Raw genomic sequence first — 25,532 nt, forward strand, 5'->3', positions numbered from 1 at the left:
AGTGACAGTTTTACTTCTTCTTTTTCAATTTGTACTCATTTCATTTCTTTTTCTTCTCTGATTGCCGTGGCTAGAACTCCCAAAACTATGTTGAATAATAGTGGCAAGAGTGGACATCCTTGTCTTTTTCCTGATCTGAGAGGAAATGCTTTCAGTTTTTCACCATTGAGAATGATGTTTGCTGTGGGTTTATCATATATGGCCTTTATTATGTTGAGGTAGTTTCCCTCTATGCCCACTTTCTGGAGAGTTTTTATCATAAATGGGTGTTGAATTTTGTCAAAAGCTTTTTCTGCATGTATTGAGATGATCATATGGTTTTTATTCTTTAGTTTGTTAACACGGTGTATCACATTGATTGATTTGCATATACTGAAGAATCCTTGCATCCCTGGGATAAATCCCACTTGATCATGGTGTATGATCCTTTTAATGTGTTTGCTAGTATTTTGTTGAGATACTTTGCATCTATATTCATGGGTGCTATTGGTCTGTAATTTTCTTTCTTTGTAGTCTCTTTGTCTGGTTGTGGTATCAGGGTGATGGTGGCCTCATAGAATGAGTTTGGGAGTGTTCCTTCCTCTGCAACTTTTTGGAAGAGTTTGAGAAGGATGGGTATTAGCTCTTTTCTAAATGTTTGATAGAATACACCTGTGAAACCATCTGGTCCTGGGCTTTTGTTTGTTGGAAGATTTTTCATCACAGTTTCAATTTCATTACTTGTGATTGGTCTGTTCATATTTTCTATTTCTTCCTGGTTCAGTCTTGGAAAGTTATACCTTTCTAAGTATTTGTCTGTTTCTTCCAGGTTTTCCATTTTATTGGCATAGGGTTGCTTGTAGTAGTCTCTTAGGATGCTTTGTATTTCTGTGGTGTCTGTTGTAACTTCTCTTTTATCATTTCTAATTTTATTGATTTGAGTCCTCTCCCTCTTTTTCTTGATGAGTCTTGCTAATGGTTTATCAGTTTTCTTTATCTTCTTAAAGAACCAGCTTTTAGTTTTATTGATCTTTGCTATTGTTTTCTTTGTTTCTATTTCATTTATTTCTGCTCTGATCTTTATGATTTCTTTCCCTCTACTAACTTTGGGATTTGTTTGTTCTTCTTTCTCTAGTTCCTTTAGGTGTAAGGTTAGATTGTTTATTTGAGATATTTGTTATTTCTTGAGGTAGGATGGTATTGCTATAATCTTCCCTCTTAGAACTCTTTTTGCTGCATCCCATAGGTTTTGGATCATTGTGTGTTCACTGTCATTTGTCTCTAGGTATTTTTTGATTTCCTCTTTGATTTCTTCAGTGATCTCTTGGTTATATAGTAACATACTGTTTAGCCTCCATGTGTTTGTGTTTTTTACATTTTTTTCACTGTAATTCATTTCTAATCTCATAACGTTATGGTCAGAAAAGATGCTTGATATGATTTCAGTTTTCTTAAATTTAACAAGGCTTGATTTGTGACCTAAGCTGTGATCTCTTCTGGAGAATGTTCCATGCACACTTGAGAAGAAAGTGTAATCCACTGTTTTTGGATGGAATGTCCTATAAATATCAATTAAATATATCTGGTCTATTGCGTCATTTAAAGCTTGTGTTTCCTTATTAATTTTCTGTTTGGATGATCTGTCCACTGGTGTAAGTGAGGTGTTAAAGTCCCCCACTATTATTGTGTTACTGTCGATTTCCTCTTTTATAGCTGTTAGCAGTTGCCTTATGTATTGAGGTACTCCTATGTTGGGTGCATATCTATTTATAATTGTTATATCTTCTTCTTGGGTTGATCCCTTAATCATTATGTAGTGTCCTTCCTTGTCTCTTATAACATTCTTTATTTTAAAGTCTATTTTATCTGGTATGAGTATTGCTACTCCAGCTTTCTTTTGATTTCCATTTGCATGGAATATCTTTTTCCATCCCATCACTTTTAGTCTGTATGTGTCCCTAGGTCTGAAGTGGTTCTCTTGTAGACAGCATATATATGGGTCTTGTTTTTGTATCCATTCAGCAAGCCTGTGTCTTTTGGTTGGAGCATTTAATCCATTTACGTTTAAGGTAATTATCGATATGTATGTTCCTGTGACCATTTTCGTAATTGTTTTGGGTTTGTTTTTGTAGGTCCTTTTCTTCTCTGTGTTTCCCACTTAGAGAAGTTCCTTTAGCATTTATTGAAGGGCTGTTTTGGTGGTGGTGAATTCTCTTAGCTTTGCTTGTCTGTAAAGCTTTTGATTTCTCCATTGAATCTGAATGAGATCCTTGCTGGGTAGAGTAATTTTGGTTGTAGGTTCTTCCCTTTCATCACTTTAAATATGGCATGCCACTCCCTTCTGGCTTGTTGAGTTTCTGCTGAGAAATCAGCTGTTAACCTTACGGAAGTTCCCTTGTATGTTATTTGTCTTTTTTCCCTTGCTGCTTTCAATAATTTTTCTTTTTCTTTAATTTTTGCCAGTTTGATTACTATGTGTCTCGGCGTATTTCTCCTTGGGTTTAACCTGTATGGGACTCTGTGCTTCCTGGACTTGGGTGGCTATTTCCTTTCCCATGTTAGGGAAGTTTTCAACTATGATCTCGTCAAATATTTTCTCAGGTCCTTTCTCTCTCTCTTCTCCTTCTGGGACCCCTATAATGCAAATGTTGTTGTGTTTAATGTTGTCCTAGAGGTCTCTTAGGCTGTCTTCATTTCTTTTCATTCTTTTTTCTTTATTATGTTCTACAGCAGTGAATTCCACCATTCTGTCTTCCAGGTCACTTATCCGTTCTTCTGACTCAGTTATTCTGCTATTGATTCCTTCTAGTGTAGTTTTCATTTCAGTTATTGTATTGTTCATCTCTGTTTGTTTGTTCTTTAATTCTTCTAGGTCTTTGTTAAACATTTCTTGTATTTTCTTGATCTTTGCCTCCATTCTTTTTCTGCGGTCCTGGATCATCTTCACTATCATTACTCTGAATTCTTTTTCTGGAAGGTTGCCTATCTCCACTTCATTTAGTTGTTTTTGTGGGGTTTTATCTTGTTCCTTCATCTGGTACATAGCCCTCTGCCTTTTCATATTGTCTATCTTTCTGTGAACGTGGTTTTCATTCCACAGGCTGCAGAATTGTAGTTCTTCTTGCCTCTGCTGTCTGTCCTCTGGTGGATGAGGCTATCTAAGAGGCTTGTGCAAGTTTCCTGATGGGAAGGACTGATGGTATGTAGAGCTGGCTGTTGCTCTGGTGGGCAGAGCTCAGTAAAACTTTAACCCGCCTGTGTTCTGGTGAGTTGGGCTGGGTTTCCTCCCTGTTGGTTGTTTGGCCTGAGGCAACCCAGCACTGGAGCCTACCCAGGCTCTTTGGTGGGGCTAATGACGGACTCTGGGAGGGCTCATGCCAAGGAGTACTTCCCAGATCTTCTGCTGCCAGTGTCCTTGTCCTCATGGTGAGACACAGCCACCCCCTGCTTCTGCAGGAGACCCTCCAACACTAGCAGGTAGGTCTGGTTCAGTCTCCTATTGGGTCACTGCTTCTTCCCCTGGGTCCTGATGCTCACACTACTTTGTGTGTGCCCTCCAAGAGTGGAGTCTCTGTTTCCCCCAGTCCTTTTGAAGTCCTGTAGTCAAATCCTGCTAGCCTTCAAAGACTGATTCTCTAGGAATTCCTCCTCCCATTGCTGGACCCCCAGGTTGGGAAGCCTGACGTGTGGCTCAGAACCTTCACTCCAGTGGGTGGACTTCTGTGGTATAAGTGTTCTCCAGTTTATGGGTCATCCACCCAGCATTTATCGCATTTTATTTTATTGTGATTGTGCCCCTCCTACCATCTCATTGTGGCTTCTCCTTTGTCTTTGGATGTGGGGTATCTTTTTTGGTGAGTTCCAGTGTCTTCCTGTTGCTGATTGTTCAGCAGTTAGTTTTGATTCTGGTGCTCTCAAGAGGGAGTGAGAGCATGTCCTTCTACTCCGCCATCTTGAACCTGGTATCTAGGCTTCCTTTTGTCTACTGGACAAACTTGGGTTCTACTCTTAGCTTTTTTTTTTTTTTTTGTCAACTAATTCCCTAATGACTTTTGGGCAAGTCATATCAAGCCTTTGGAGCTCATTTTTCTCACACAAAGTGAAGAGTTGGACCAAGTGTATGTCTTTTAATTGTAAACTTCTTAGCAAAAGGTGACCCCCTCAATGGGGCCATTGGTGATCATTTGAACTTGCCTTCCTCTTTTCTCCCATTGCTTGTTGGGGTCACTGTGAGACCTGTGTTAGGAATCTTTGTGAGATGATGATGAGTGACTTGTCTACAGATAGGGAGAAATTTATCTACATGCATGGATACCTCCAGAAAATGTTGAGATCATTTTAAGTCAATAACACATAAAGATAAAATGTTCAGTTGTGTCTTCATGGCCTAGATTGGTAGCAGCACAACATTTCTCTTGGTTGGTCAGAGCTCAGATACTTTCAAGTACCCAATCCTAAAACCCCCAACTTCCCACACTTTGTAGGAGCCTTTAGGTTAGCATTTATGCGTAAGATAAATGGAGATTTGAGAGTTAATTTGAAAGGACTTAACTGTAACATTTAAAAAAAAAAAATCAGTGAGAACAGAATGTTGAAAGCAGGAATGTCAAGCTCTAGGTTGACTGTTTAAATTGCCCAGGCTTGGGATTTCCTGTGTCTCTGCCAAGGCGGAAACTTAACGAAAATGACTCCATTTTCTCCTTTGTATTTTGAAGGGAAGGTGATAAATGTCCAGGGTCTCAAATCCTACTTTTCCCTAAAGTATGCAAGAATTGATGGATAGCTAATGAACACAGATTCTATAATATATTGAACACGAGTTGTCTTCAGTGATGGGAAGAAAATTCCTTAAGAGTTTTGGTTTTCTAGAATATAAAGGGGACATAATACAGAATGAAGAAAAAAGCTTCCGAAAAGTAAGACTGTCCCTCTACAAAGAGCACTGAAGTGAAAAGGAAACGGCAGTGAGAAAGGATGGGGGTGGAAGATGATTCAGCCAGAGGGGGCTGGGTGAGTACTGTGGGCTGGCCTGCCGAGGTGTGAAGTAGGCGGGCAGCTATGACTAGCATTGAATGGAAGATAATTAAGAACAAGTTGGTACCAGTAACTGCCAGGGAAGGGAAGAGAATATGTCTAGAAAAAGCAGCTTTTTATTTCAATGCTGAATTAAAACACCTACCCATTAGAGGCTTGAGAATTTCATTTTGAAATGAAAAAATATTTGCTGTAAACAGAATGCAGATGATTGTGAAATTGTACATGCTTGCTTCTAATGTTGTGATGGAAAAGTTTTAAAACAGCATAAGTGTGCTGTATACTTTCTTAGAAAGAAACATATATGTTAAAATATCAGTCATTTTTTCAAAGGAAAAGCATTGCTGTTCAAAGCCATTCATCACACAAGTTATCAAGTTTCAGTTTGGGATCAGCTACACATATATATTTCTGAATCTTTTTCAAGAGAAAGGACTGCAAATTTAGCTTCCATTGTCCTTTAAATAGATTTCTGGATCGAAGAGCATTATAATTAAACTGCACCAAGTGTCACTGCAGAGAAGCTTCTCAATTATGGGTCTGAGGTGGGTAAGAAATGCTATTTGATTGCTTGACAATCAAAATCAGAAGATGTTCAGATATGCACAACCCAGACTTACTGTAATTATATCAGATGGAGAAGTGGGAGGAATAGGTGTAGCCTTGAATTCAATAATCACTTGTTTATCTCTCTTTTGAAAAAAATTTTAAAGAAAAACTATTCATAAATACTCAAAATGCGTATTCACGAATAGTTTTTTTTTTTTTTTTTTTTGCGGTACGCGGGCCTCTCACTGTTGTGGCCTCTCCCGTTGCAGAGCACAGGCTCCGGACACACACGCTCGGCGGCCATGGCTCACGGGCCCAGCCGCTCCGCGGCATGTGGGATCTTCCCCGACTGGGGCACAAACCCACATCCCCTGCATTGGCAGGTGGACTCTCAACCACTGCGCCACCAGGGAAGGCCACGAATAGTTTTGTAAAAGAAAAGACATATTAGCGAGTAATCAGTCCTTTCAGTGTGTCCCAGAAATAGGTTGTGAAAAAAACGGACATGGATATCATCAAAGTACTCTCAAAGTTTTAAATCTAGTACATTTAACTCTCCAACAATTACTTTATTTCAAATATAATGTCAGAAAGGATATTCGTAAGAGCTCTGAAATCTACTTGTCACAGTATTTTGCGCTCTATTTCACCCAGCTCTTGGTTCTTCTGAAACTGTCCTTTCTCTTAAAATGTGAAGGAATGTGTAAGAGATGCTCTCAGGACACTGCTCAGACATTTCAGAACGATTTTTGCCTCTTAAAGAAGCCCAAAAGTTGCCTCTTAGAAAGAAGCTGAGAATTTAATACTATACCAGCACCCTTACACAGTGTGTGACACCCTATTAGGTAGTACATACGAGAACAAACGTTAAACACTCGACTGGGAAATGTAGAAGCCTGAAAACTGTCAGGCTGAAAATGAAGACATAGTACATTTTTCATGATCCTTTCCCAAGTGAAAAACTAAAACCATAAATTTTCCATATAATACATATATGTGTAAACAAAATGATCCCATGTCCTTTGGATTGATCCTTTTTTTAACCTTTAACTAAAAATGGCTCTAGTTTCCATCTCACATAAAAGGGAAAGTCCAGTATCCTCCTACACCCCCCAGATTTCTGGGGGTTTTCCTTCTCCTGGGCATTTTTCATTCCAGATTCTCATTACTGGCTTTGTGTACCAGTTGACAATTTTTTTCCTAGATAAGGTAAGTGAAATGTTGGATTTATTCAAAGACTATTAAGCAGCTTAAGAATTGGGTTGAATGATTCTTTCTAAAAAGGGAGATTTCTAGGCAGGTTTACACAACAGTATATGGTCCCATAGAGTGAAGCTTTAGATGACATAGAAAGACACTTTCATCTCAGTAAGGGGAAGACATTTCTGTGGGTCAGAGATTTCTCAAGATATTCTCTAGGGTTTAGGAATGCAGTAAGTCCCTCATCTCTGGCGTTATTCAAGTATTCACTGGCTTCATTAACTTGAAATCAACTCTCAGAAGCAGACCCTGAGATGAAGATTCACATACAAGTAGCTTATCTGGCAGGTGATCTCAGGAAAGACTGGTAGGAAATGAGGAAGTAAAACAAAAAAGGATGTTGGAAATAAAGGATATACTGTCACAGAAGAGTCCACTGTGATAAAAGGAACTCTAATTTCACTTGGGAATTCTGGTGGCCAGTGTAAAATACTCACCTTAGTTAATCCCCAACGAGCTGAGAGAGCTGGGGTATTTATACACGAATTTCCAACAGTGGTCGTTGAAAGCTACTCCAGGAGGGTATCATTCTCCTGCCACTTCCGGCCTGCCTGGCGGGAGGGGGGCAAAGCCGGCACTGGGGTTTCAAGAAATCCTACAACAATTAAATGCTATGCTGGCAATTGAAAGCCAGACTGGCACATACTGAACTGGTAAGAGTGAAAGGATGTGGATCAGGGTCTCAGGAGTATCTATTATACTAGCTAAAAACTTGGGAAGGCTATTATAGAAGAGACTGCAATGTGACCACCCAAGGACTAAAGCAAGCCCAGATATATGTACTTACTGTTTTTTCAGTGTTTGTTTTTAAATTGAATTTGAGTGACTGTGGGTACTACCATGCTCTCTCCAATTTGCCTCAGGCCCCATCAGTCTCTCCTGGCTAGTTTCATACATTTACATTACTCATCTGCTCTTGGAGTTTGCCACCCCTGGAGGAAATTCAAATCTAAGAGGATAGGCAGGTGTGAAGGTCACTGCCAACTGTGAAAATCTGTGATGCTATGACTAGATGATCCCTTAAACTCTTTGCAGCAATGAAAGTCTATAATTTAAGTATATGCTATCTTTTAAATTATCTCTGCAAGGCCCTTGAGGGCAGTAGCATAGGCCTGTAAATGCTCTTGATTGATTAAAATGCAATTATGCATTTCTAAATGCTAATAAACAGAGATATTCATGTATAAATTCACTGTACCACTATTACCGTTTGCACCATGAAAGTGTAGCTTGAACCAGCACATCAGAATAGATTACAAAGAGAAAATGCTTGGTATTCAGCAGGTTTGATATAGGTTCTACAGTCATACTCCAGTGAATCTGTTAAGATGAGCATGAACATTGATGCTCACCCACTTAGCCTTGGCTCACAAGGAAAGATGACCTTGGCAGACAACATTAAAGCTTTTAAAAACTGGCTTTGCATTATGTTAAGTGCAAGAAGCCTGACACACAAGACTATATACTGTATGATTCCATTTCTATGACATTCTGGAAAAGGCAAAACTATAAGGATAGAAGTTGTCAGTAGTTTCCTAGAGGTGGAGGTGTTGACTACAGAGGGGCAGGAGGGGACTTTGTGGGGTGACGGAAGGGTCCTATGTCTTCCTTGTGGTGTAGTTATCCTACTATACACATTTGCCAAACCTCATCAAACTGTACACCAAAAAAGGGTAAATTTTACTGTATTATATATTAAAACTCAATAAATCTGACATTTTAAAAGACTGGAAAAAAACCCTCCTAGGCCTCAGGCGAGCTCCTTACCTGCTGCTACAAGGGAAGGTTCCCAGCATCCTGGAAAAACAAGGGGAGGCTGGGTAGGACGTCTTCTGAAATGAGAAGAACATGTAGTTCCTGCTCCTAAGTTACCTCTTGTTTTTTAGCATTCAAAACGCTCTTTGCCTCTCAAATATGATAAAATAAGTCAGTGAATGAAATAAGACTCGTTCTGTTGTTGCTCTCAACTTTCTTCAACAGTCTCTGCCTTAGTCCTTTTACCTCCAGTGTTTTTCTCTAGGTCCTATTTCAGAATTCACATTTTATTATTTCGACATATTTGTTCTTTTACTTGTTTAAAGGAGATTTACAGAAGCTTTCTAATTTCCAGGTGAAATCCTAGGCTATAAGAACCGTAAGTCAGGAGGAGAGTTAACATGGTTTGACAGAGCCTGTAGGCCCCAAGATTCTACTTCAAAAACTGAAGGGCTTATCTTCTCTGTCAAATCCACTTCTCTTTTCTTAAATTCCCTATGCACAGCACATTCTTAAAGGACCTTGACCTAGATTCTCCCTTGGGTAAGCCTCTCTCTGGATGTGCTTACATCTGGGGCAGCTTCCAAAGGCACTAATCCGGGGAGCAGGCCTCAGGACAGAGTGGCAGGTGCCGTTTGCATTTCCCTTCGTGACAAGGGAGAGCACTCATTCTGCTCTATTGAAGGGGGTGGGGGTGATGCAGGATGATTATAAGAACCTGGGGCGGGTACCAAGTGCTCTAGGTCTCTGTTTCCCTGTAGCATCTGGCACATTCCTCAGCCTCACGTTAGCTATTTTGGTGATTGTCAATTATTTGACTGATTGACCTCCACTCTCTGTGCCAGAACTTCCCTCCTCTACTGCTCTTGAGTGAGACTCATACTCATCCCTCATAATCCTGCTCCTCATCTTAAACCTCCGGAACCAGCCCTCCCCTCCTGAACAGCCCTAAAGTCTACACTAGGCGTCCCTTCTTTGAGGTTCCCTAAGACCTTCTGCTTATACTTATCATAGCCTAACCATTCTGTATTTTAATTGTATCCTGACTTCCCCACCTTGTTCCCCACCACCTCTCCCCCTACACTAGGCTATGAGCCTATAGAAGGCAAAGATTTTTTTATTTCTGGTGTTTCTTTTTTTCCTATCTGGAACATTATAGATTCCTTATAAATGTTTGCCAGTGAATAAATAAGAATATACTCATGCTGGTTTTGGAAGTCTGCTTTATCAGGTGGAAATATCAACTACAAGTAAAAGAAAAGCTAGCTAACTTGTATTGGCTTGTATAAATAGACGTTTCTTTTTCTGGTGTAAAAAAATTTTTGGAGAAAAGCAGCTGCTGACTGTGGTTTAGAGGTGCAAGTGGTCAGGGTCAGGGGCTCTGTGATTCACTTGGTCTTTCCTTTATGATCACAAGATAGTTCTTTTTTTTTTTTTTTTTGCAGTACGCAGGCCTCTCACTGTTGTGGCCTCTCCCGTTGCGGAGCACAGGCTCCGGACGCGCAGGCTCAGCGGCCATGGCTCACGGGCCCAGCCGCTCCGTGGCATGTGGGACCTTCCTGGACTGGGGCACGAACCCATGTCCCCTGCACCGGCAGGTGGACTCTTAACCACTGCGCCACCTGGGAAGCCCTAAGTGCCCAACCTTTGAGATTAAGTGGAGAGAGGTTGCTTTCGTTTTCTATTGCTGCGTAACAAATTACCACAAACATAGCAACTTAACACCAATTTATCTTGCAACTTCTGTATGTCAGGAGTCTGGTCACTGGTTAACTGAGTTTTCTGCTCGAGAAATCACCAGGCTGCAATCAAGGTATAAACTGGGACTGCATGTCATCTGAGGCTTAGGGTCCTCTTTCAAGCTCCCTGGTTGTTGGTAGAATGCATTTCCTAGGGCTGAGGTCTTCAGCTTCTGGAGGCTGCTCCAAGGCAGTTCACAACATGGCTGTTTGCTTTCCTCTAAGAGGCCAACAGGAAATTGTCTCTCTTTTGAAAGATTCATCTGATTATGTCAGACCCACACAGGATAATCTCCCTTTGATTGACTCAAAGCCAACTTATTAGTAACCTAATCATGGGGGCAATATCTCTTGATTCTGCCCTTACTCCAAGGGAGGGGATTATACAGGGCCTGTATATCAGGAGGCCATCTGAGAAGTCTGCCTTCCACAGGAGTGATGTCAACTGTGCCTTTCTCTTTCATCTGGAAAGCAATGGCTTCCCAGAATTCCCTTTAATAGAGTTCTGCTTACATCTCATTGGTTAGAGCTATATCACATGGCCACTTCTAGCTGTAAGAAAGGCTGGCAAAGAGGATATCTGGCTCTTCCAACTTCTATAGAGAAGGCAAGGAAAGGAGAGGGGATGGAAATGGGTATTGGATTAGTCTATTAATAGACAAAATCACCCCGTCAGATCTCCTAGAGACCTTAATTATACAATGTTAGATCTAGAAAACTAGAATCTTCAGAAACTAAAGGTCATTCAGTACAACTTTCTATTGATATTTTCTAGGTAATGAAGCCAAGGTCCCGAGAACTCATGCGACTTCCTTGAAGTCATGTATTATTTCCTTTGAAGCACCAACCAAAATTAAGTAACCCTAGCATATTCAGCTTCTTCAGGAGTTTAGTTTATCAAATCTCCAGGGAAAAAGTTATACAAATTAACTGATGATGGAATAATCTCTCTTGAAATCAATCACTGAGCCACTTTCCTGTCACATAAAACTGGTTTCTGTATTCTAATCATGATTTGTGGAGCAACCAGCTTGGACAGGAGGGATGGCTGGTAAAGTGTAGACGTGGAGGATAAGTCTGCATGAATTCAGAGAAAGAAGACATATTCCTGGCCTGGGAAGTCAGGGAAAACATCAAAGAAGACTAGCATTTGAGATGGGCCTTAAAGGACAGGTAAAGTATAGCATGGGGAGATCAGAGGAGGGTATTCCAGGTAGAGAGAAACATAGAAACAGGAATATATGTGTTAAACTACAAAATGTGCAAGGAGAAAAGAGATCAACTTCATTTGACCAGGCTAGCTTCAGACAAATCTATAAAAGGCTGATTTATTAGCCTAGGAAAGAGGTAATGCTGACTTGAACTTGGAGGGTGACAGTGGGAATGAAAAGGATTGACAGTGGAATGGAAGGAGAGTTGTATGCAGTGATTGGACAGGACTTTTCATTGAGTCTGTAAGTAGAGTGTAGAAAGTGAGTCTTGTTGATCTCCCAGTCCCATGGCCAGTGCCTGCATATACTAAGTACTCAATAAATGCTTTGAGTTGAATTTATGAATGATTTGGGACAGAAGATAAAGGAAAGGATGGTATCAAGGACCATTTGAAGCTGGGTTGGAGGTTGGGAGGAGGTACAGGATTGAAAAGGGTTTGGAATTCAGTTTTAGACATGTTGAGCTCCAGGTGCCTCCTGAAACCCAGGGGTGGCACCCAGGGGTGCCTCTCTGATGTCTAGAGAGACACCCAAGAAGCAGATGTGTCTGGTTGTGTATACTGCAGTTTGCAGCTATGAGCACAGAAAAAGAAAGCAGTGGAAAACTTTGGTGGAATACCTACATTGAAGAGGGAAGAAGATAAGCCAGAACACGAGAATAAGGAGCTGCGGAACTGACTGGAGGAAAAAGATTGTGGCTCCAAGAAGACAAGGGGTAAAGGTATTTAAAGATGGTAGCCAACAGTTTCTGAACAAGGAGTTTTCAGAGAGAATGGAGAGAGAAACAGCAAGAGTTTTAGGAATGAGCAGGGAGGAAAAGAGGACAGCTAGTATAACGCACTTTCAGAAGTTTAATGATAAGAGGAAAATCAGAGATGACAGAGTCAGGGGAAGGTGGTTTGGTTTATTTGCATTGTATAATGAGAGTGACTTAGACAGAGCTTCTGTCTGGGGGAATGTATTAGAGGAAAAGGGGAGGGTGAGTATAAGGGAGATCATGCTAAGAGGGGAGTCATAGCATCTGGAGGGTGCTGAAGGCTGGATTGAGAGAGGAATTGTCTTTTGAAGCATGAGGAAGAAAAGAGGTGAGAAAAGGAAAGGAAGGCTTTCTCCATTGACCACCGTGTTACCTCCCTGAATCTCAGTCTCCTCATCCGTAAAGTCAAGTCGTTGGCCTAGGTGGACACAGAGTATGACAAACTATAGTTTTTTGCTCTAGACATTTTATTTGGGATTCTCTCCCCTCCCGTGCTGTCTTCAACCAGTCATTGCCAATAATGGTGATAATAGCAACAATTGCAGACACTATTTATTGCATGCCTCAAAGATCAGATCCAGTTAGGGTAAATTCTGAAAAGCTACATGGTGAAGAAATCATTTGACTGTAACTTGAAGGATGGCATGGATATGTATGTAGGTATTTTAAATGTCTTAGTACATATTATCTAAAATCTTACAGGTAATGCAGTATAATGTTTATTTTATTGTTTCTTCTATTTCTTTCCTGAGTTTAATCAACTCTCATTTTATTTCTTCCTAGTTTTGTGTGTGTGTGTGTGTGTGTGTGTGTGTGTGTGTGTGTGACCATTTCTGTACTTAGCTTTTGAATTTGTCATTCAAAGTGTTTTTCATTATTCTCAAAAGCTTGTTTGAGGATATATAATTCAGTTTAGAGAGTTGTGTTACAGTTAGGGAGTTTTCTTCTATTGTACTCTGCCATTATTGGGGGCAGAAATTTGTATCAGTTGAACTGGATTCTTTCCTATTTCAGTAATTAAATGGAGACTAATCTGCATTTCTGTGGACAGAGCTGGAGGTCTGGGGTTGTAGGATTCCTAGATCAAGAGTGCCCTCTTCTGTCAGTGTAGCAAAGTATGATTTCTTTTTTCTTTTTAAAATTTTATTTGTTTGTTTGTATGGTTTTTTTCTTGTGGAAAAGAAATAATAGGGGTAGGGATTGGGTTTACCTCCATTTTGGAGGGAGAGAGGGTCTGACAGGTTCCTTAGTTCCCCCCTCAAGTTTTCCCCTCCACCCTTCATGATTTCCAGAGGAACCCTCTAGACCCTTTTCCTTTGGACCCTTTTCACTGGGAAGCTTTATTTTTCCAAGACTGTCTCCTTGCACCCTGCACACACAGTTAAGTGCCTTCCATGTAGTAAGTGCTCTACTTAGATGCAGACTTTCTCTTTCTGGTAGTTTTAAATCAATCCTAAGTCCACCACCATGGTTTTTCCCAAACTGACTTTGTTTACCTGAGAGGATTCATCAGCAGTATGGAAGGCAGCTTTCTGGGATTCAATGTTTGTTTTTCTATTTACAGTTAATTTGAACTTTGGACATTCTCTGTTTTCTCGTTATGCTGAAGACATGGGTTTTATGTCATTTTATTTGATCTCTTGTTCTCTGTGTGTGTGATTGTGTGTTTTCACAGGGGAGGGCAGTATGTCGGGAGATTTAGATTTACGCCGCCACCATTATCTTGGCTACCTAGAATTCCTCCACAATGTTCGCTGTAAGTCTCTCTAATTTGCCAGCAAAATACATAGGAGTCCACTGACTCAGATTATCTCATTGAGCTTTGTAAGCTTTTATCAATTAAGAATTAAATTGGGCTGCTGGTTAAGAGACCCAGAAAACAGTGGTTTAAACTAAACAGGGGTTTTTTTTGTGTGAAACAAGAGGTAGGTGGTAGTGGGCCTTGGTTGAGCAGCACAGTGATGTCAGTGTTGATATCTCTGTGACATCTTAACCTTTCCCTCATGGTTGCCATAGTTATGAGGGCTACTACACCTTCATCATACATCTAGAAGCCAGCTGGGAAGAGGCAGAGTGCAAAGGGCAAAAGGCATTTGTCAACTATCAACTCCATTTTAAAGATCTTTCCTGAAAGCCCCATGCAAAAATTTTTCCTTATGCCTGATTGTCCAGAGCTGGGCTAATGACAATCTCTAGCTGAAAGGAGAATGAGAAATGTAGGGTGCTGTATTTTTTTGGTTTTTGTTTTGTTTTGTTTTTCCTAAGCACATTATTGCCCACAACAAAATTGCGGAAGTAAGGGACGTGAGGGGGATATTGGGTAGGCAATTAGCAATTCTCCTATACAGCTCCCAAATTCCAGAGTCAGAGAGTTGCTGATCTCCCACCATTGACTCAGAGACAATTACTAGACTGATGATTACTGACCATCTTTGAGAGGTCCTGGGAGACGCCTATGTCAGGAAAAGGAAGAGAACGACAGAGGGACTAACCAGCTATGAAAAGGGCCAAAATAAAGCAACACTAAACCTCAGTCCCAGGCTGATTGACCCTTACCTCAGGAGGGAGCAAAAAAGAACCCAATCAGCAATTATTTTTTTTAAAAAGCACATTAAGGTATATCCCAGTTTGTAAACAAGGACACAGTTCTTTTCTCTTTTCTCCACTCTTTCTCTTAATGGAAGTAATTCTATAATGAAATTAGTTCTTTAGGAGGTAAAGCCTAGTGGAGGGTCATCTGCTGCCAGTGAGGAAAGATCTAATGGGCTAAATTTATTTCCAAAATGACACTCCTGGGAACTCCCATATATGATGCCCTCATAGATACATATCTCCAGATAATCCATTTAAATTATCCATTTGAATTTGCTGAAATATGTACACCTTTGTGTACATATTGGCTACTTTTGTAAGTATACCAATCCTCTGTGTATCCCAAGATTCGTTTGAATCCTAAATGAGCCTTAAGGTTCATTTAAATGTATACAAAACCAGATACTGAAAAAATCTCCATACCCAAAGACAAACATCCAAGTTTATAAACACACTCATTTATTTACTCCAGCAGACAGAATCTTGCCTTATAATGACTACATTTTGATCCACAGGAAAATCTTAGGAGATGTGAACTTCTGGTTCTACCACTAGCTAACTGCTGTTTGGTGCAATCCAAACAGAATTGTTATCTTCTCTGAACATTGTTACCTCATCTTTAGAAGAATAGAATTGGTATGAGTGTTTCCTCAAAGTTCTAAGAGCCTATGATTTTAGAGATTCTTTTATTCAATTAGCATTTGCTCAATGTCTTCTATGTGCTAGGCACTATTTTATGCACTATGGGCACGTTATAGTCTAGTAATTGCGGTGGAGGATTTCAAGTCAATTAAAAGGAGAGGGTAAAAAAGTACCTAGGAATATTAACCGAAAAGGTGAAAGACTTATACACTGAAAACTACAAAACATTGCTGAAAGAAATTAAAGACCTAAATAAATGAAAAGACATCCCATGTTCATGGGTGGCAAGACTTAATGTTGTGAGGATGGCAGTCATACTCAAAGCAATCTACAGATTCAACAAAATCTCTATCAAAACTCCAATGGCCCTTTTTGCAGAACTGGAAAAGCCAATCTTAAATTTCATATAGAATTACAAGGGGCCCTGAAGAACCAAAACAATTTTAAAAAGAACAAAGACCCACATTTTCTGATTTCAAAACTTACTACAAGCCCACAGTAATCAAAACAGTGTGATTCTGGCATAAAGATAGACAAAAAAATCAACAAATAGGATTGATAGTTCAGAAATAAACCCATACATCTACAGTCAGTATTTGACAAGGGTGCCAAGTCCATTTAAAGGGAAAAGAGCAGTCTCTTCAGTAAATAGTTCTGGGATAGTTCCACATGCAAAAGAATGAAGTTGGACCCCTACCTCACACAATATACAAAAATTAACTCAAAGTGATACAGTGACCTAAATATAAGCGCTGAAAACATAAATATCTTGCGAGAAAACATAGTAGAGTATCTTCATGACCTTGGATATGGCAATAGATTCTTAGATATGACACCAAAAACATGAGCAACAAAAGAAAAAATAGATAAATAGGATTTCATCAAAATTAAAAACTTTTGTGCCTCAAAGGACATTATCAAGAAAGTGAGAAGTCAGCCTAAAGACTGGGAGAATATATTTGCAAATCATATATATGATAAAGAATTAATATCCGGAATATATAAAGAATTCCTCTAACTCAAAAACAAACAGCCCAATTAAAAACTGGGCAAAGGACTTGAATAGACATTTCTCCAGAGATATACAGATGGCCAATAGGCACATGAAAAGATGCTCAACATCACTAATCATTAAAGAAATGCAAGTCTAAATCACAATGAGATACCACCTCAAGCCCGTTAGCGTGGTTATTATCGAAGAAGAAGAAGAAGGAGGTGGGGGGAGGTGGTGGGGAGTAAGGAGGAGGGGGAGGAAGAGGAGGAAAATAACAAATGTTGGCAAGGATGTAGAGAAATTGGATCCCTCATCCATTACTGATGGTAATGTAAAATGGTGCAGCCAATGAGGAAACAGTTTGGTGGTTCTTCAGAAAGCTAAACATAAAATTACTATATGACCTAGCAAATTCAACTCATAGTTATATACCCAAAAGAATTAAAAACAGGAACTTGAACAGATACTCGTATGCAAATGCTAATTTCAGAATTATTCACAATAGCCAAAAGGTAGAAACAACCCAAGTGTCCATTACAAATGAACAGAAATAAAATGTGGTATATACATGTAATGGAATATTATTCAGCCACATAAAGGAATAAAGTTCTGATATATGCTCCAACAAGGATGAACCTTGAAAACCTTATGCTAAGTGAAATAAGCCAGACATAAGAAGGACAATTATTATATGATTCCACTTATATGAAATATCTAGAATAGGCAAATTCATAGAGATAGAAAGTAGATTAGAGGGTACCAGGGGTTGAGAGAAGGGGAACAGGGAGTTACTGCTTAATGAATACAGAGTTTCATTTTGGGTGATGAAAAATTTTGGAAACAGATAGTGGTGATTGTTTGTCCAACATTGTGAATGTAATTAATGCCACTGAATTATACCCTTAAAATTGGTTAAAATGGTAAATTTTATGTTGCATGTATTTTACCACAATAAAAATAAAAATTTTAAAAACCCAGGAGGATAGAACTGCTAGATAGGGAAATTTGGAGGCAGATGGTCATACTTTATAGGAAGCTATTGGCAGCGCCTTAAGGCACACATACAGATGAATACAGATGTGAACTTAAACATACATAAACATAACCCAGGTACCTAAACACAGATACCCAGATAAACACAAGAGCTTATACCTCTTGGTATGCACATACCTACAAACATACAGTTTGCACTTTTATATACAGACGGTTGATTTAAACCATCATCAGGATTTAACCTTCTGCTCACTAGAGGTGCACACACATACACATTATGTCATGAAACAATATAGCCACACATGTTAACCAAAGAACCTGTTCAACTAAAGAAAATCATGTTCTAGAGATGAAAGGAAACAAATGCCTACACATACAGAAAGATATTCCACAGAATACCCTGATGCATGATGTAACAGTAAAAGGGTTCAAGGGCATGTAAATGGGTTCACTGATTGGTAGGTGGGAGAAACAGGGTAGTAAGCAAAAAGCTAAGTGTTGTATGGAAGGGAGGATGGCTGATATGGGTGAGTAGGAAAATGAGTGGGGATCATAAGAAAGCATTATGCAGCTTCTTTTCAAAGAGATTCAAGACAATAAGCTTGAGTTGCCAAATTTTACTCTTTTATTTCTTACTATCCCATCTCTGGTTATCAGAGAACAAGCTGTACACTTACTTACCTTTATAATTGCACTAGTCCCTTCAACTGGTCCCAACAACATTCCAGGAGAGCTCTCAGGTGAAATCAGTGAGCTGCTTAGTATTCTTTCTGCCCAGTACAGTAGACCCTCCTCACACATTGTCTGAGCTCAGCAGTGGAAAATCGCCATGCCCATTGGCAGCCAGTCAGGGACCCAGAGTGAGGAGGGACTATCCAGACTGACCAAGGTCTTTTTAATGATGGTCCAGCTGAGGAAGTGAGATGCTGGGAATGGTGAGTCAGGAGCGAATGATCAGCATTTACAGCTGGTGCTCAAAGGGAGTAGCCAATAAGGGGAGACAGACAAGATCCTCCAGAGCAGTAACATTGAGGTATAAGCGCAAGGCCTCCCCCAGAACACACCTTTTATGTTGATCCTGTTGTCCTTTGTGGTAGCAAAAGCTATACCTTAGAAAGGGAGTTACTTATGGCAATACTAGCTAGAGTCTTGCAGAAAATCATGAAGGAGGCAAAGGGTCCTGCCACTAGTCTGTTTCCCGGCCTTTTCACCTCAGCACTGACACTTTATTTCCTTACCCCACAGGGAATAATTCCCTTCTATCTCCTATTAAGATCCTGAGTGATTATGATAATTAACATCTTATCCTTCTCTGTTAGGAAAGAGATTTCTTAACTCACTGCTAAGCAGTAAAATCAGAATGAGTTACATACAATTATCAGTATTTCCTCTTTTTCAACCTGCTTCCGAAAACCAAAAAACAGCCTAGGCTAGTATAGGCTAATTATAATTATAATTCAGCAAACAAAGTGACATCTTGGTGTGTTCTGCTTTTTTTTTCTGAGTTTCATAATTTTTGGAAGAGAGTATACTGATTGAATAAAAGTTGGTCTTTAATAGAAAAGCAAGACTGGCTTTGATTTTTGAGTGTAGATGTTATCTTTTTTAAAAGTATACTACTTTGAATTAATTTTTAAATGAATATAGCTGCTATAATTTTAACAGATATTAATCAAATTTGGGATGTGTGTTTGTTTGTGTAAGTGACAGAGATATATGATTTTGCTGAGTGAAGTCTACAGGTCATAAAATCACTATTCTTAATACTGAAAGCAATTAAAAATGTTTTCATCATTGGGCTGTTATAAATCCATATTACATTATTTGAACTGTAAAGGATGTTGATTCTTGGATAAAATTATCATGTTCTGGCTCCTCACTTACTTTGAATTCAATTGTGGTGGAATTTCTTTGAAAATAATTTAACTTTTGTAAGCATGCATGCATGGATAACTCCAAAAATGACTATGAACTTGAAAAGCTGAACCTCTTCTGACAGCAGCTTGACTTATTCTGAAATGAATTAAGTAAGAGAAATTTCAGAAGCATGTGCTCTCTTTTAGGTGTAACAAACTGGAGACAAATATTCTTGACTTGTGCCATTTGAGAAACGATTCTTCGTATCTTTGCATATAACTCACATGCCTACACAAAATATCACAAGCCAGCTGCCTCTGCAGGTTTCCTACTCAGAGGAAAGAAAGCAGACCATTGTCAGGGTGAGGGAGGTGAGGAATGAAGAGCAGCAGCTATGTATGGACTCCACAGTTAGCTTAAGCCAGGCGCTGAGACGAGGGCCTACCGGGAACTTGGGTCCCCCCACCTCCCCACCACCCCCACCATGATGTCTGGGGCTCCTTCAGGTGCTCAGGCAAGGGGGCTGTCTGGAAGACAGAGCCAGTGTGGGTAGCCAGGTGGTATTTTGTTTTGTTTTTTCTTTGAGATGCCTATGGATTAAAACTCTGTGTTTTTGCTTTGAACATTAGGGGTTTACGTTTTTTGCTTTAAAATAAAAAAATAAATTTCTTTTTTTAGAAAAATATCTCTTGTTTACATAGAAAAATTTTAAAACACAGGTAAATAAAAAATAGTATATGTAGGGCTTCCCAGGTGGCGCAGTGGTTGAGAGTCTGCCTGCCGGTGCAGGGGACACGGGTTCGTGCCCCGGTCTGGGAAGATCCCACATGCCGCAGAGTGGCTGGGCCCGTGAGCCATGGCCACTGTGCCTGCGCGTCCAGAGCCTGTGCTCCGCAACGGGAGAGGACACAACAGTAAGAGGCCCGCATACCGCAAAAAAAAAAAAAAGTGTATGTGAAATATCAGTTTACAAACCTTCCATGTCTAGAATATTCCCATTTTGATTTGATATATATTATGTATATAATCTTTCTTAAAATAAAAATGGGAATATTCCAGACATAGAGATTTGTAAACTGATGTTTTTACTTAATGTATAAGGAACATTGTTCAGCATTACTGAATAGACATCCATGGCATTGTTCACGACCATATGATATTTTATTAGAAGTAACATTATTATTATTATTATTATTTTTGGCTGCATTGGGTCTTTGTTGCCGCGCATGTGCTTTCTCTAGTTGTAGGGGGCTACTCTTCGCCACGGTGCGCAGGCTTATCATTGCCGTGGCTTCTCTTGTTGCGGAGCACGGGCTCTAGGCACACAGGCTCAGTGGTTGTGGCTCACGGGCTCTAGAGCACAGGCTCAGTAGTTGTGGCTCACGGGCTTAGTTGCTCCACGGCATGTGGGATCTTCCCGGACCAGGGATCGAACTCATGTCCCCTGCATTAGCAGGCGGATTCTTAACCACTGTGTCACCAGGGAAGCCCTAGAAGTAACATTATTAATTTACCTTCAGTTGCTGGACGTGTATCTCACGAAAGTGTTTCCCCATTATTAGCAATACAATGATAAATATACTTGTACATGCATCTGTTTATATTACCTGTTTATTTCCTTAGGATAAAATTCTAGAAGTAGAATTGTTGGCTATCCTCTTAAGATTTTTGATTCATATAGACAAATTTCCCTTCAGTAAAGTTCTTTCAATTTACATTCCAACCAGATGAGTGGCATCATGTTCATTTCTGTATACTCTCAAGAAAGTGGGGTATTCTTTTTTTTTTTTTTTTTTTTTTGCAGTACACGGGCCTCTCACCGTTGTGGCCTCTCCCGTTGCGGAGCACAGGCTCCGGACGTGCAGGCTCAGCGGCCATGGCTCACGGGCCCAGCCGCTCTGCGGCATGTGGGATCTTCCCGGACCGGGGCACAAACCCGTGTCCCCTGCATCGGCAGGCGGACTCTCAACCACTGCGCCACCAGGGAAGCCCAAAGTGGGGTATTCTTAGAATCTCATTTTAAAAGAAAATAAAAGGAAGAACTTGCACAGGAGCAATATATAAGTATAAATGAAGGAAATAAGAACAAGGCAATAGAAATAATGCTCTTTTCCTCAGACATATCCAACTCTGTTTAGATTCCTCTTTTATTTACTTATTTACTTAGGTCATGTTAGGGACATTGTGGTAGAGACAGTCACCAAACCTGTTTTCTTTTCCTCCTGTGCACACAGCTGGACTACATTTCCCAGGAACCCTTTGGGGGAAGTGTGATCATGAGTTCCAGCCAACAGAATGTGGGTGGAAATGATATATGCTGTTTCCAAGCCTGGCCCCTGATCCTCCCAGCTGTTCTCTTCCTTTGTCTGTCTGAGGCAGGGGAACCTGCAGAGGACTCTAAAACCCTGGAAGACGTCAGTCTCAGGAAGGAGGAGCCCAGTTCCCTGAATCGCCTTGTGGAAGGCCACTCATCAAATATGTACACAGAACTGTCACATAAGCAATTAATAAATTCTATTGTCTTAACCAGTGAGATTATAGAAAAACTATAAAATTCAAGTATACAAAAGAAAAAAAGTACCCAGAATTCCAAAGACCAGCGATAACTAATTGTTACAGAAATTAGTCTACCCTGACAAATCCAAGCCTGTTGCTGCTTTTAGTCAACCCAAATTGGAACTAGTGGTTAATCATCTTCCTCCTTCTCGAATACCTGTTATGGAAAATAAAAATCTATTATATATACAGTAATTATCTTATGTATAAAAAACTGTTTATGTGTAAGGTATACTATATTCTTCTTTACATTCTTTTCACACTCAAATATTCATGTCAAAGGAGTAAAAAATTGACATAAGTAAATAATATCACTTATCTGATTTTGGATGATGTCAGCCTGTGTCAAAGATGCATACTTAGGGGCTTCGCTGGTGGCGCAGTGGTTGAGAGTCCACCTGCCGATGCAGGGGACATGGGTTCGTGCCCTGGTCCGGGGGGATCCCACATGCCACGGAGCGGCTGGGCCCGTGAGCCATGGCCGCTGAGCCTGTGCTCCGCAACGGGAGAGACCACAGCAGTGGGAGGCCCACGTACCCAAAAAAAAAAAAAAAAAGCATACTTAGGTTTAAGGGAGGGACAGCTTTAACTAATCCTTCCGTCTGTTCCCCAAATTCCTCAGCTTTGAAGTTAGGAAGACCATGTGATTAGCTGTGGCCAATGAAATGTGAGCAGAAGCCGCAGGTGGTCCTTCTGGGCAGAGGTAGTGAAAAACCCATCTGAGATTCTCCTCTCTCTCTATCCCTGCTGCAGTGACCAAGGAGCTGTTGTAGCCACAGGATGGCAGAAACTCCATCAACATGGTCCTTGAATAAGATGGCCTCCCCATCTGTAATGGGTATGTAGCAAGAGCAAGAATTAAACCTTTCTTGTGTTAAGCCACTGGGATTTCAGATTAATTGGGTAACTGCAACATTAGCCTATCTTGTCCTGACTTACACAAGGCTCACACATTCTATGTATCTTGTTCATCCTCCACATCAAAAATTCCAAACGTCGTGGAGGCTCAAAGCCACCACTAATCATTCTCAGACTGGTTACATGGGATTTGACTTCCTAGCTATAAAGGTAAAGAATCAGGACTTTAGAGGAGAGACAGGTGAGAGCTCCCTTCTTGTGAGTGCAGGAGTGATATTAATGTGAATAAGAGGCAGATATAGTTTTGGATATTTCCAGGCCTAAAGTAACTTATGAAAAAAATGTATATTATGCTTACAGTATGTGAGAACCAATAATGGTATATGGACATATTGCTCTGCTAGGCAAGTACATTGTATCACTTACTGTCCACCAGTTAATCATGAAAAGCAATGTATGGCAAGGAGTGGAGAAGTTAGTTTACAAAAAGCGAATGTGAGATGAAGCACAGACCCTTTATACTCCTTCTGTATCTAATGGCTTTAAATGAATTCTCCTTAACTCATTGAATGATGCTTTTCTCTTGTATCTGAATTTTTTATAATGAGCGTGTATTTTTTAAAATATATTTTTAAATTTATTTATTTTTATTTATTATTTATTTTTGGCTGTGTTGGGTCTTTGTTGCTGCACGTGGGCTTTCTCTAGTTGCGGCGAGCGGGAGCTACTCTTTACTGAGGCACGTGTGCTTCTCACTGCGGTGGCTTCTCTTGTGGAGCATGGGCTCTAGGTGCGCAAGCTTCAGTAGTTGTGGCACGTGGGCTCAGTAGTTGTGACTTGCGGGTTCTAGAGCACAGGCTCAGTAGTTGTGGCTCACGGGAGGCTTAGTTGCTCCATGGCACGTGGGACCTTCCCGGACCAGGGATCGAACCCGTAGTTCGAATAATAGGAAGTCCCTATTATTTTTATAATTAGAAAAAGGTATTTCTATTTTGGAAAAAAAAAAATCACTGTTGGTGAATGAAGAATTAATAATTGTTTCCGGGGCTTCCCTGGTGGTACAGTGGTTAAGAATCCGCCTGCCAATGCAGGGGACACAGGTTCGATCCCTGGCCCGGGAAGATCCCACATGCCGGAGCAACTAAGCCCGTGCACCACAACTAGTGAGCCTGCGCTCTAGAGCCCATGTGCCACAACTACTGAAGCCCGCGCACCTAGAGCCTGCGCTCTGCAACAAGAGAAGCCGTGACAATGAGAAGCCCGCGCACCGCAATGAAGAGTAGCCCCGCTCACCGCAACTAGAGAGAGCCTGCGTGCAGCAACAAAGACCCAATACAGCCAAAAATAAAAACAAATAAATAAATAAATTTATTTTTAAAAAAAGAATTGTTTCCTCCATTGACCTGGCAAAAACAGTGCTTATCAGCTTCCTTAACTATAATTCAAGGGCTAAGTTCCTTGACTGGCAGATGCAGGTTGTAATTCTAGAAGCAAGCACAGCAGGGAGGCACATCATAGAGGCTCAAATATGGGAGTTGCGTATTGAATGACTACCTACCCTGTGCCTACTGATCCATCATCTCTGTCATTCTGGGATTATTTCATTTAGTTTCAAATGATATTCTTAGTACCTTTTGTGGGCTCTGGACTTGCCCATGAATTCACACTTGCCAGGGTCTAGAGATGCAATCATGGAATTGCCCAAAACAGTGAAAATCTGTGAATTTCTTGTTAAGTAAAATCTCTGTGCATAGACTTCACTTCACCATCATCATTATTCTCCCAGGTAAAACAAGGCAAGCAATTACATTGCCAATTCCCTATCTTTTTACATCTTTGTATTGCCTATTTACTGCATGTAGATAAGTATATCAGAAATTATCTTGTTATAGCTGTAAATAAAATTCTTCTTATCCTATTACCCATTTAGCTCCTTTTTCTGTGGCAAGTTATTTGCTGTCATTTCTTGGTCTATGAACAGCTGAAGGTCACTTTTTAGATAAGAAGTGCAGCCAAAGTATCTCAATTTTCCCATTTTTAAAAAGTTTTGACTCACAGGAATGTAAGATAGGGTTTCACTTGTGATAATTACCAAATTTCAAGTAAGTGGTAAATGAAAATTGCCTGGTATTGTGTAAGGAGGGGGTTATTTAGAGTCTTTATGGGAAGCAATTGGTATTTTAAATAAGCCTGTCTGTAGACATCATGTGTCTAAAACTATTTTAAAGGGCTCTATGAAGCTCTATGCCTTTAAATTTATCTTACTATTATAGTCATTTTACTAGCTAAGGAACTGCAGCCATCTATCTCTGGCTGTCTCTTTCTGACACCCACAGATGTATATACACTCACCCACGCAAACCTACACTCTGACTCACATTCAAAACGATTGTCAAAAAATCCCCGCTCCTTGTCTAACTAAAGTGTTCCTTTCAAACACATGCTATTTGTTTGATCTATTTCCATGTTTTCTGTGAGTCAGCTGAGTCTTGTCCAATCTACCCAGTAGACTAGAGCCTACATGTATGTTTTTTCATATGGATTTGGCAAACCCGATTCATATTCTAGCATATGGAAATCATAAAAGCCTGGTGAGCTATTTTTTTTACTGACAAGACTTCTGACACCAAATATGTGGGGTTTTTCCTCACACCAACCAATTTTCAAACTCTCCAGACACCAACTAGGTGTTCCACAATTCAGTTCTGACACTAGCTACCAGTTAGTGCAGACCCCATAGGTTAAGGACTCATTCC

The 25,532-nt window shown here is 40.2% G+C and overlaps 1 long non-coding RNA gene across 2 annotated transcripts in view; it reads left to right on the forward strand.

The window, feature by feature from the left end:
- LOC132428485 (uncharacterized) overlaps positions 1–25,532 on the forward strand; it is a 253,274-nt gene that overhangs the window by 115,310 nt on the left and 112,432 nt on the right. For both annotated transcript variants that reach the window (XR_009520131.1, XR_009520132.1), the window contains exon 3: positions 22,672–22,756. This is a non-coding gene — a long non-coding RNA (uncharacterized lncRNA). The remainder of the gene's footprint in view (positions 1–22,671; positions 22,757–25,532) is intronic.

Source organism: Delphinus delphis, chromosome 7 (assembly GCF_949987515.2).
Source record: "Delphinus delphis chromosome 7, mDelDel1.2, whole genome shotgun sequence".
Classification (NCBI taxonomy): domain Eukaryota; kingdom Metazoa; phylum Chordata; class Mammalia; order Artiodactyla; family Delphinidae; genus Delphinus; species Delphinus delphis.